This window comes from Protopterus annectens, chromosome 15.part0, assembly GCF_019279795.1.
Source record: "Protopterus annectens isolate FY-2018-M chromosome 15.part0, PAN1.0, whole genome shotgun sequence".
Classification (NCBI taxonomy): domain Eukaryota; kingdom Metazoa; phylum Chordata; order Ceratodontiformes; family Protopteridae; genus Protopterus; species Protopterus annectens.
Window position 1 is genome coordinate 377,021,991 of NC_056749.1, and position 13,143 is coordinate 377,035,133.

At 42.7% G+C, this 13,143-nt stretch overlaps 1 protein-coding gene across 1 annotated transcript in view; it reads right to left on the minus strand.

Moving 5' to 3' along the window:
• TAF7L (TATA-box binding protein associated factor 7 like) overlaps window positions 1-13,143 on the minus strand; it is a 594,912-nt gene that overhangs the window by 486,764 nt on the left and 95,005 nt on the right. The gene's annotated exons all lie outside the window — the stretch shown is intronic.

Here is a 13,143-nt window from a genome sequence, read left to right on the forward strand (position 1 = left end):
TGACTATGTTTGCAGCAAGAGAATGAAAACCTTTTCTACTTTGCAGTGTAAGTTTTTCTAGTAGTAGGTCTCCTACCCTCTTGTAGAACTTTTACAACCTCTTCAGATAGGAGAGGGTCAGGCTAAGAGAGATGAAAGACTTGGGAAGAGCAGCAATCCTTCTTGCTGAGTTATCAAGTTCAGCTGTAGAGGAAATCTGCTGCAGGTGAACATGCAGGGGGATCCAATGTTTCCACTGCAAAAATGGAGCCAGTTAACAGTAATTTGGTTGTTTCCTTTTGTGCCTTGAGGGGGAGCAAATGGTTGCTGGAGAAGCAAAGAGGTCTATCTGAGGAGTGCCACACTGATGTGTGATATTGTGGAAGACATCTCTGTTCAAAGTCCACTCGTGGCAATCCTCCAGGGAGCAATTTAAGCAGTTTGCTAACACACTGTCCTGAAAAAGGATGTATGTGACTGTGAGCCTGATGTTCATTTGTGTTGCCAAATTCTATATCCCCTGTGCTAACCTGCATAGTTGGCAAGACCGGATACCTCCCTATTTGTGCATGTACTGCATGACTGTGGTGCTGTCTATGGTTTCCAAAGGTGTGCAAAAATTTGAAGAGCTTACAGAAGAGCCATCATATCTTTCAGGTTGATGTGTTCTTTCATGAACTGAGGTTGCCATTTCCCCTACACTTGGTGTGATCCTGTACCTATTCTCCCTTCATCTTATCTGAGGCCTCCATGTTAACCTGCTAAAGAGGAGGTGGATGTGTGAAAGGAAATCCCGGGTTGAAGATGACCTGTCCCATCAACCAGATAAGCTCCTTCTGGAGACAAGGGAGGAGGGGAATTAATGTATCCAAGGAGTGGCCGTGCTCTGGGACCACACAGATTTCAGGTATCATTGGATTTTCCTCATGTGGATTCCCAAAGTCCTTAGCATCTTCCTCACAGAACAAATGGGTTGATACGGAGTGGGAGGAAGGTTTGCATTTTTGTGTGTCAGTCTGCATCCCAGAAACACTAGGTCCTATGTAGGAACCATGTGAGACTTTTTTTTTTTTTGCAGTTTATAGTAAAACCTAGACCTCTCCGAAGATGCTGAAGAACTTCTGACGAAAGGGTCTGGATCAGAAAGTAGTCCAAATTCCTTGATTGTGACAGAAAGCTACTACTGGTACTAGGTGTGTCTCTATTGAAAAACTGACTCTAAAAATGCTGAATGCTGAAAAGCCGAAGAAAAAGGCTGAAACCCCATAGAAGAGCAAAGCTTGAAAATCACTCTTCTCTTTAAAATTTCTTTTTGCAAGGGGTGCAAAACCCCCACCCCCTCCCCAATCTTTTATATACCAATTCTGAGATCACCATACCTCAGAGAAAAGGGAATATTCTGAGGAATGATATCTAGGACTTCGTATATGCAAGTCCGATCTTTTGGCCATTCAGTCTCTGCTTTTTGAGACTCATTTTAGCGGGTTCCAACATTTCAAATGGTTACAATGCTAGGCACTTTGTGGAAAGACCAGAAGCAAAGCAGTAAACTGGAAATGCAAATAGCCAGAGAAACAACCTGAGGAATTTAGTGCAAGAGGGGTGAATGCGAGTATGCAGGTAGGCATCCTTCAGATCTAATCACACTAAGAAAGCCTGTGAAGGATGAAAAGGTCTATGGTGGGTCTCCACTACCCTTCTTTTTATGGGGCTAGAAAAATCCTGGAATAAACCCCTTTTCCCATGAATACTTTTACAACTGGCTCGATGGTACCCTGATTCAAGAGGTCTTGAATAGTCAAAACAGGTGTCTGGTTTTGAGGGGTAGTGGCATGCCTCTCAGGGGTGAATGTTTTCCCAAGACATGGCACAACTCTCCCTGATGATGGAAAGTACCACTCATTGTGGTAATAGCTTTCCACCTGGCCAGGAAGTGTGGCAGTCTTTGAGAAACAGGAGTAAATGGTTTGAGGACAGGGGGAGGGATACTGCAGAGGTAGTCACATTTTGAAAGGACATTCGATGTTGATATTAGATTCTAAGCGATTTCAAGTGTCACTGTGTCTTCCTTATGTGGAGTCATGCAGGAGACATCATGAGAATCATGGAAGACGTTACCCAGAATCCTGAAGTATTCCCTCGCTATGACAGATGTCAGAGTGGAAACTTCCTGGAATGAATAAAAAAATATAATTGCACTTTTTCCATGAATGAAAAGCTCTTTGTACTGAGGTTTTTAGCAGGCATCCCCAAAACCTTATGAATGCTGCATACCTCTGACATATGACCTCACTCCAGGGGCATAGGAGTACATAAGCAAATGTATGAGCATAAGATCCTAAGACTGTCTAGAGCTAGGGTACTCCGGAAGGGCCTGTGGGCCATAAATATGAAGGTCAGCTAAAAGAGATGAAAGAAAGGTGATTATCCTCCCTCAGTCAATAAGGTGCAGAAGGTCCAAAATTGGAATGACAAAAAAAGGGGGGTGTAGTAGGGAGAGAGAGAAGCAATACTGCAACATTAATCAGCAGGATATCTACTGTTATGCTACGTTCTTGTACAACTGTGCTATAACCTTCCTTGGATCACTGTTGCAATAATCTAAACAACTGAGCAATTCCCAGACTGAGAGATTGTTAAGGGTAGATGAATCAGAGACAGGGGGCACTTCCCACTGGATCTAGCAGAACACATCTAGTGAAAGAGGTTCTAGATTTAGAAAATGCATCCACTCTATAATGTTTATTAATAGTGTGACTTGAGGACCATGTAGATGCCCTCAGAATGGATTTTGAGTCAATACCTTTGAAGAACATTTTGGATGATGAAACAGCTATGGTGGAGTTAGCCCTCACTGGTGAAGGCAGATATTTTACATGCAAAGAGCAGCAAAGAGAGACAGACTTGGAAATATGGTTGGATATCATTTGTTTGGAGACAAGGTTACCCGGCTTACTCTCCTGAAAAGAGACAAAAAGCTGGTCAAATTTCCCGAAAGCTTTTGTCCTGTCCAAGTAGAATCTAATTTGTATTTGCACATCTAAGTAGGAAAAGACTCTTTCACCTCTATTTTGTAGATTTAAGTAGTAGGTAGGTAAAAGGATGGTCTGGTTGAGACAGTTCCTTCACTATCTTAGGCTTAAAGTTTCAAAGGATTAGCCCTTAATGAGACCCTTGTGAATGATAAGGAAAGAGAGAATGTCCAAAGGGCTTGACACACAAACTCTTTTGGCAGAGTAACCAGTAAGAGAGTTTTTCCAAGAATAGAATTTCAATGGGACAGTGGCTACTGGTTCAAAGGGAGAAAGAATACATTTTTTTCCAGAACAAAATTCAGATCCCATGAGGGCTGAACCATCCTCCTGGGAGGATTTAGATGCAGGATTGCTTTTGAAGTGTTGGACTTCAATTCTAGAGTGTAAAGGAGGGTCCAAAGGGCATGCAGGTGGAAACAACCCCTGTGTGTGTTTTAATGGAAGAGGAGGCAAGTCCATTCTTAAGCAACTCATACAAGTAAAATTGAAGAGGAGGAACCCCCATTCGAAAGTGGCACTTTTCTTCTCGAGAAACCAGATAGAAAATATGTTCCACTTGGACATATTAGATTTTTTAGTGGCATGTTTACTCACCTCCTAAAGTACCTACAGCATGTTCTCAGGAAAAATCTAAAAAGTGTTAAAATTTTATTATCCAAAGTGTCAGATTGGGACCCTGTAAGTTGAGGTGCATCAGAGATCCTTTTTTTCTGTGCAGGTCCACTTTATAGGATAATGGATCCTCGAACATCTACATTTATGGTAGGTACAAAACTGTACTATGTTCTTTGTCTCACATTGCTGCAGTCATAACCTCGTGGGTAGATCCCAAAGCAAAGGAAAGGGAGGGCTGGCAACTAAAAGCATTAGGGCTGCTAACATGCCCTGTAAGACTGCAGTGGCAAAACCCAGCCCTGGACTTGGAGAAAGAGGGAGATGGTAATGTGTTTAGTAAAAGTATGAGACTCAAGTAGCTGCTTAAAAGCAGTAGAAGTGGCAGTAGAGCCTAGTGGAGAGGTAACCCCCCCAGGGACATCCTTCATCCCCATGATATAAATAAAAAACAAAATACAATTAATCACTTTGAAATAGTCTGCTTAAAACAGCCTTTCCCTTTTTGAACCCAAAGCAAAAAAAAACAAAAACTGTTGAGTCTGTCTCTTCCCTAGTTCTGCTCAAATAAATACAAAATAATAACGTAACTGCTCAATGCAAAATTTTTCCCCTTATTTTTTTGGTTCAGCATAAAAAGATAGGCAAATGGATAGACTGTTCAAAGCCACCATAGAAGAGCTACTTTGCATGAAAGTAGGGGTAGTACGCTGAAAGAAACTCGCAAATTATGAAAAATATCCTTATTTCACAACTGCCATGAGAGCCTGCACCCCTTCTAAAGAAAATCTCTTCCATTTATCAGCATAAACTTTTTTCTAGTGTTAAATAGCCTTCCCAAAATGACATCTAAAACCTGCTTGAGGAAGCTTTGTCCATGGTACCTAAAACTAAAAACAATACCAGGCCGCTAGATGGTGGGACTGCACCCTGACATTGAAAAAATGACTGTTTGACTGGGACAACAACAACAAAAGAAGGGTGGTAGAGGAGGCCAGGGCTGCTCCCATTAAACTCCTCAGCAGGGGATACCAGTACTAGTCGTCTGGTGCTGGCTAAAACAAAAAAAAGGTTTGTCCCGCCTGAACATCCTTCATGTTGATATGCAAATGCTGTAGTTTGGGAGGCCACGTGTCTCTTGAATCCATCCATTGATTGTGCTGCTCCCAAGGTCTGTCCCTGAGCATCCGTCGTTAAAGACCTGCGCTCGCCTCTGGTCGCCACAGAGAGTCCCTTTGTTTAGGTCCATTTTCTGTGCCCACCACCAAGAATTCTCTATTGATGCAATATTATTGGAATGACAGTGTCCAGAGAGCAGCAGTAAGTTGAGTCCACCTTTTTTTTTTTACCATTGTAGCTTCTCAAGACAGTGCAGTGTGCAGCAAAACCATGAATGCAAGATGCCATGAACCCCATATTGAAGGAGACTGTCCAGTCCCAGCCTGGAGACTGACCTGACTGCTGCTGGGAAGTAAGAATCTTTTGTTTGTCCGGGGAGTCCGTCAGAAGAAAAGAGGGCTGGAGGCTTCATTCTCTCTCACACCACAAAAGCATGTCCTGTGAGAGTGACTGGACTGACTGACTTTGTTTTCCTCACACAATACAACTGCCACCACATACTGCATATACACACCGTGTGTGTGAGTAACTTGTCTTTGTCTGAGCAAAAATCTCAGGCAATCGCTCAATATTTGATATATTTGTATTCCCTCAGTCTTAAGAAAAAATATCAACCGAATCTCCTGCAGCTGGGCTGATAGGAATGTGAGATAGGCCTCTTTGATCCAGAGAGTTACCATCCAGTGATCTTTTCTTTAGGAGCAAAGTTGCTGTAAATGTTAACATCTCGACTTTGGAATGTCCTAGTATGTATTGGTGAATGGACAAATCCAGAATTGGCCTCCAAGTGTTTCTTTTGGCACCAGGAATAGACTAAAATAAAACCTAGGCCTTCCTTCTTCTGACAGACCAGGATTGCCCCCACCTAACAGAAAGTTCTGATACTTCAGCATATGGAATTGGCAATTTAAAGCCCTCATAGCTAACGAGAAGAGGTGTACACTTTTTTTACCCCACCTCATCCATGCTAGAATCTTTATCCCTTGTAGTCAATAGCTCATGGACAGGTGGAGAAAATGGGGAACCAGTGCTGCCTAGGTCAGAAGAGAGGTACTATGAAGATTTCTGCTTTATCCCTTTAGCTCCTCAGGAAGACCTCTGGGGATTAATGCAAGGTGAGGAAATGCATAGAGGGACCCCCCACCCAAATGAAAGGCATGGCGTCCATTCTCCAGGCCTGGCGGCAAAGAGCCCTGAATCAAAAGAGCTTCAGACATCTGTTTTGACAAACAAATCTATTGAGTACCATCCCATTTCTGGACTATGTCCAGGAAGGGCTCTCTGTTCTATATCCATTTGTGAGGGTCTTCCATAGACCTGCTGAGTGAGTCTTCCACAGCATTTTCTTCTGACAGAATGTAAACAACTTGCAGGGGTGGATTTGCTTTCATTGCACAGTCATGTGCCATTAGAGCTAGCCTACAAAGCTGCTTGGACTTTGTCTCTCCCTGTTTATTTCTGTACCACATGAATGTGGTGTTCAGTGCAAATCCTGAGTGGTCCTGGATTCAAGATGCAAGAGAACACTTGAAGATCATGAATACAGGTCTTCATTTCTTTGATGCTGATGCATTTCCTTAGGTCCCCAAGTGACTACTGGCCTTGAATTTGTACTTGTGTGACCCATCCAGGCCCCTAAGCCAGATGTGAAGCATCTGTGTTCATGTCCTGTGTGGGTATGGGTAGACGAAAGAGCCGGCCTGGACTGGGACAAATTTGGGAGAAGCATCATTGCAGCTCTTTCTTCAGAAAAGGAGAGAGAGGGATTTGGAAGTCCAGAGTATGGGGGTGCTAGGATCACAAGGACTTCAAACACCACTGGATGTTTCTCATGTGTAGTCTTGTCAATGGCACCGTGGGTATAGTGGCTGCCATAAAACCAAAGATTCTTAGTATCCCTCTTCTTGCTGAAGTGGATCCCATAGGAAGCAAGGACAAAGTAGCTAGTTAGGGACAGAACTTTGTTCTATGAGAAGAATTTAGTCAAGTTATAGAGAGAGTAGTCAGCCTTCAACCCAAGATGACCAGATCCTGAGAAGGGACCAGGGAAGACTTCTTAATATGGAGGGTGAACCTTTGCCTTTCTAAGAGCAAGACATTAACTTAGAGATGCAGAATAAAGTGCCCTGGGAGAATGCCCGGATGCGGAGATAGTCTAGATATGGAAATACTTGTATTCCACGGGTTCCGCAAAAGGCAATGTAAAGACCCTGGTCAAGGTGGACAGACCGAAGGGACAAAGCACACAATTGAAAGTGCGATGAAAAAACAGAGAACCTGAGAAATTTCCTGCAGGAGGGGTGTATATGGATGCACAGGAATGTATCCTTTAAGTCCAAGGAGACAGAGGGAGACTGAAGGGAAGTACAATTTGTAGGGACAGCATCTTGAAAGATGCCACTTTCAGAAAGGTAAACCACTAGTAAAGATGATACCGTGGACAATTAACTGTAACATATGTGGCTTTTTGGAGGCTGGAAACTGGGAGTCAGGAAAGGTAGAAGTAGATTCAAAAGCATTTCAAAAAGCCTCTAAGACTGGGGGTGCAGGGGTAGGCTTAGGGGCTCTTACCTCAAGCAAGTCATAGTATATTTTTTGTACACAAGTAACCAGTCTGGCTTGCCACTCAAAATGCTACATCATCTTAGTAACAGTTTTCCCAAATGAAATTTCCTCTATAGGGGAATCTGGGGAGAAGGTGCCTTCATCACTTGTAGCAAGCTGTCCATTGTGCATTTGAGATGAATAAACTTAGGAATTCTTATCCAAATCAGATTCCTCTTCCTCCTCAGATGAATACTTGCATTGACTTTTCAGTGAAAGAGAGGCCTGTGAGAAGGCAAGGAAGGATGGGAACTTTAAAGACAAGATGGTCTTGTAATGGCCTTGGGAGAATTCCAGCCATTCCTTTTACTGAGATGTCTGCGAGGGAGAAACACGATTAGTTTTCAGTTTCTTTTTCTGAGGCATGATGTCCTCTCTAACAAAGTATGGTATATTGGAACCCTGAAACAACACAATCTCTTTCCTTGCAAGGATCTGAGGTATGCCATGTAATTCCTATGGAATAATTATCCTAGGTTTCTGCTTCTGTATTGTTGCAGTAGACTCTCTTGGGGCATGCAGGAAACAGATACCATACCGGCATCAGGTGAGGTCACAGCAGCATGCGTCTATGAAGGAGTTTGATGTTATGTGGATTCCTGATACATCCCAGCAGGAACATCCGAGTCAGATTGGGCAGCTGAAATTTCAGTCCTAGCCTTCTTGAACTTGTTTTTGGGTAGCAGTGGGACATAAGATGAGGATTTTGCCATCTTGTTTTGCACAAGATGCTTTGGATATTAAGCTTCTAAGTAGGTATTTATACAAGGAAAGTTTGTAAAATGTTAGGAATGAACTATCATATTTTACAATTTCTGTAATTTTCAGCTCCTAGACAAAACAAACGATGGGAGTGGAGGTCTTTATAAGGGGTCTGGCTACCACAATCACACTTCCCCCTTTGCTAAAATTAACAAATCTTTGGTAATAAAAGTAAGAAAAAAGAAGGCTCCCAATGGGGTACCTAGTTCAGTAAGTCTAGTCAATGGCAGCAGCAATAACAAAGACCAATGGAGCAAGGATGATGCGTTCAGACTGTTGGCAGGATAATGTGAGGACCTAACACTAGTATGTCTGCTTATATACCTCTACACCCATGGGCTGAGGTCATACTTCTGAGGTATTCACTATCCAGAATACTGAAACAGTGATCCAAGAAAGGACATCAGCTTCTATTATCATCATGTGAGACTGCACATGTTATAAGACATGAGAAAAGAGAAAAGTTTTGTCTGACAGAAGAGGAGAAATCCTCCCACTGCTATTTGTATCCTAGACGGATCACCTACACCATCCATTTTTCTGAAACAATTTGCTGCCAGAGGGAAAAATGGAGATTCAGTCTTTCTGGAAGGGACAAAGGATTGCCACGGCGTGTGGTGATGGTGGAGATTGACAAGGTCCTGTAAAACAGTCATTCTGAATTATTTGACTGCCCTTTGTTCTGGGGGTATCCTGCTTTCATTTTAGAACCTCCCTGTCCCTGCTTTGTAAATATATGCTTGTCAGCAATCTGCTGGGACTGTTTACTTTGTTTCTTGGCAAAATTAGACAAAGGAATAGAGAATCGTTTGGAGAATTTAAGGAAAGGCTGAAAATTTTGAGTAATTCCCTGAATCAGCTTACATCTCTTGTTGCACTTTTTGATGACCTTTGCAACAGAGGGTCCAAAAACCAAATCTCTCTCTCCAAGGGAGAAATCATAGTTTCATTTTTGGCATCTTATGGGAGTTTCTAAGAATGCAGCCAGGCAAACCTCCTTAAAACAGTACCAGTGACAGCAGACCTGGAAGTAGTACCTATACTCTCATAAATACATTTCAAACAATGAATAGTGACTTGAAATAAAGAAGAAACTAAACTACTCAATGCAGATTTTCCCTCACAAGTGGAGACTATAGTCAAACCATTTCTCATAATTTCACAATTCACTAGAACATTAACATATCAACCTGACAGTTCATCAAAGCAGAAGAAACATACATGTTCCCCCCAAACTTATCAAAAGCTTTTTCATCCTTATCAGAAGGAGAAAGATTAGAATTAACAAAACGTTTGTCAGCATGCATGGCTGCTGGATCAGGTCTGGGATTAGTCTATAAAAAACTTGAAAGACTAGGAACTTTATAAAATCTATCTGCTTTCTTATCAGCACCAGACTAACTGTCAGGGAAACACCAGGCTGTAACAAATACTTCCTCCAAGGGACTGAGGAACATCAGTATTCTCCTACTGAACTAATCTCAAAGAAAGACAATCCCTGAAACACAATCAGATACCACACTCTCCTCAGAATCTGAAGCAGAAACCTGTGGAGAAAAAACTGCATATATCCCTTCACAACCCCTAAAGATTCCAATTCTTGAACCTCTTCATGGAAAGTAGAATCACTTTTTCTTTTACTAGAAACCACCTTACAAGCAGGGCAACAGCTCAAACAAGACCTGAGTCAAGCCAATGACTTAATCCTATCCAGAGTAATTGACACAGGAGAAGATAAATGTTAAGTTTTCCATAACTTTTTGACAGGAAAATTCAGGAAGACAGATCCAGTATTGCCAGCAACATTTTCCCCAGGCATGGGCACACCATTCTGGTTAAGCGGGGGCACATTCCCTATCCTTTCTCTCATGACTGGCAAGAGTGACTCTCCCTTGCCCACTGAGAGAACCCAAAGAGCCACAGAGGATGTGAATAACCCCCATGTCCATGACGGCTGTATGAACTACATCAGAGGGATCCAAAGAAAAATATAAGTGGTCTGAGGAACTAACTTTGCCTACCTGCAACAGAGACAAATTACCAGCTTAATGTGTTAGCTAAGAATTCTTAACAATCTTTTTTTTTGTGGCTGGAAGAAGGTCCAAATGAGGGACTGGCAGACTGTTACATGGCCAAGCTGCAAATGGTGCTCATTTCCCTGGGAAGCTTAGCAGAAATAGTTGGTAAAACAGGAAAGTAACAAAAAATAAAGCCTTTTCCCAGGAAGAAAAACAAAAAAAAAAAAAAATTTCCGCAGCCCCAAAACAAAAAAGTTTCTTAACAGAAAAAGTATTTTTAAAAATCTTTTCACCACGAAAGTATAAAAGTGCACTCCCATTTCAAAGTGCATAAAAAATCAACAGACAGACAAGGAATATACTTTTTCCTAGCTTAAAAGTACTTGTTTACAACAAAAAAAATTCATAAACAAGTGAAAAAGTAATATGATTTTTTTTTCCACTGAAGGGAGCTTATATGTCTAGGAATGGAATACATATTAGCCAACCATCTATTCTCAAAATCCTGCAGAGGTGCACTCTTCCCAGCAACAAGAAAGCTCTGAATGGCTGTGGACTCAAACCGGACATTTTTAGCTAGCTCAGCTTGATGCAATGGTCTGGGTATGTGGAAGGTGCCGTAAAGCTGGAAGCTAGCTGGCTGTTATACCATGTGCAGAACATAACCCATACAGTAAGGCTTTGCCGCATTGGAAAAATTCAGTTAACAGAAAGGGATGAGACTAGACTGGGGAAAAGTGCCCCTGCGTGATGGCGGTCCACACAGGAAGATGGAGAGAAAGGTGGCCCCCCCAACTTCCTCCAAAGTGGGAACAGTAAGGCAAGCACTCAGATTCTGTGGCTACTGTAGCTTTTCCCTAAGACAGGGAGCCATGGTTTTGCCTACTTCTGCCACTGGGCAATCTACTCTGGAAAGCTCCATGGCTGTGCTCATTCCTTTCAGACTCCTGTTTTTTTTTTCTGCTGCTGATGCTGCTGCTTACAATTGAACTACAGCTGCCAAGAACTCTATTGCGTCCCCGTGAAACTTTGCTTTGCTGTCTCAAAGTGGACATTCATGGCTGGGAGAGTCTTACCACAGTTTAAAGTGCCTTGCTTTTTCTGCTCTCACTTTTGGCTCCAGTTAGATGACCACGACAAACGTTTTGGTTTAACTTCATTGCCTCCTGTTGCAGCTTCTTGTTCATTCTATCAGCAAGCTTACTCTGAAACAGCAGCATGTAGGAAGGTTACCAGAGTGTCCAGAAAGAAAAAAATGGACGCTGCATAAACATGCTTCATGTAGCAATCTAATTCCCTATACTTCTGGTAGAGGGGGAAGACTTCTAGACTTTTGAAAGTATCCTCCCTCTTCAAGGTGCAGAATCTGTCACTGGGGTTTGTATGAAGGAATATCAAGCCTTAGATGGCTGAAGAGCCCTGTCCAACCGCCTAGGGAAGGAGGTCAATACACTGGGATCTTTTCATGCCTCCCTGATAACAGAAAAACATCTGTGTCTACCACAGCCATCCTCCAGGAAGTCGAGGGAGAAGACTGGCAAGTCCACTACAAGATCTTCTCAGGAATAAAGGAGATGTGGTGGCCCTGGGCCATCTCTCACTTTTTGCATGATCACTAGGATTTCCCCAAACCTGAGGTCACCTGGGGGGGGGGGGGTTGAGGATTCACCTTCACCCATGTTTTCTGTATTGGAATTAGGAGACAACTTCAGAGAAAAGTCAGCACATTTCCTAAGTCTCCTCAGTAAGGTATGCTCTGGGGAAGAGAAGAAAACTGAGGGAGATCTAGACTTGTAAAACAAAGAAGTTATGTCTTACCATAATGTTCCATCTGAGTTGATGATGATCTTCCAGTCATCACAGATGGGTTCGGTTCCGAGCCCTCAGAACCGAGTCGGCCTTATACCAAGCTTGCGTGCACCAAAAACTCTCAAGCTAAGCTGCTACCCACAATGCCATTTACCCAGTTACCTCAGATCGAGTTTGCATGCAACATATAGAAGAAGAAAAAAGTCAGAGCCCTGCGCAGAAACCCAAATATACCACAAAAACCCAAAAGATCCGAAAGGAACTAGGAGAGGGTTGGTGGGAGGGTGTGATGACTGGAAGATCATCAACAACTCAGATGGAATGTTATGGTAAGACATAACTTCTTTATCTGAAGTTGTTAATCTTCCTATTCATCACTGATGAGACAGAGTCCCCAGCTACTTGGAGAACCTGGGTGGCTCTTATGGAAGAACATTCCTGAGAACCACTGAACCAAAGGCCACTCTTCCCATGGAGATCAGATCCAAGTTGCAATGTTTGATAAAAGTGTGGGGCTTAGCCCAAATGGCAGCTGCACAAATGTCATCCATGGAGGCCCTAGAGTGGAAGGTAACAGATGCTGCAATAGCCCTAGTTGAGTGAGCTTTGATTTGGCCAGGCTTAGATCCCTCTGTAAGCAAATATGCGAAGGCAATGCAATCCTTGAGCCATTTAGACAAAGTAACTTTCGATACTGTGCCTCCCATTCGAGGACCCCAAAGGAAATGAAAAGCTGGTCCGACTTGCGAAAGGATTTAGTTCTGTCCAGATAGAAACTTAATTGTCTATGAACATCCAAAGAATAATGGACTGGTTAATCGAAAAATCAGAATCCACTGAGGAGAAAGGATGGGTTAGTACGAAGTGATACTCTGTCCTTATGAAAGATCAGATAAGGGCTCTTGATACATAATGCTTGTAATTCAGAAATTCTTCTGGCTGAAGTTATAGCCAACAGAAATAAAGGATTGCCATGACAGGAACTTCAGATCACATGTCACAGCCAGTTCAAAAGGGGGCAGAGAAAGAGACTGCAGTACCCAGGACAGATTCCATGCCTCCACCGGCTGTCTGATGGGAGGCCTGCTGTGGAAAATACCCTTGAGAAAGGTCTTGCAAAGGCGAGAGGAAATAAGTGGCACTCCATCTGACCCGGTAACAGCTGCTAGATGGACTCGAATGGTGGAAGCGGAGGCCGAACAGTT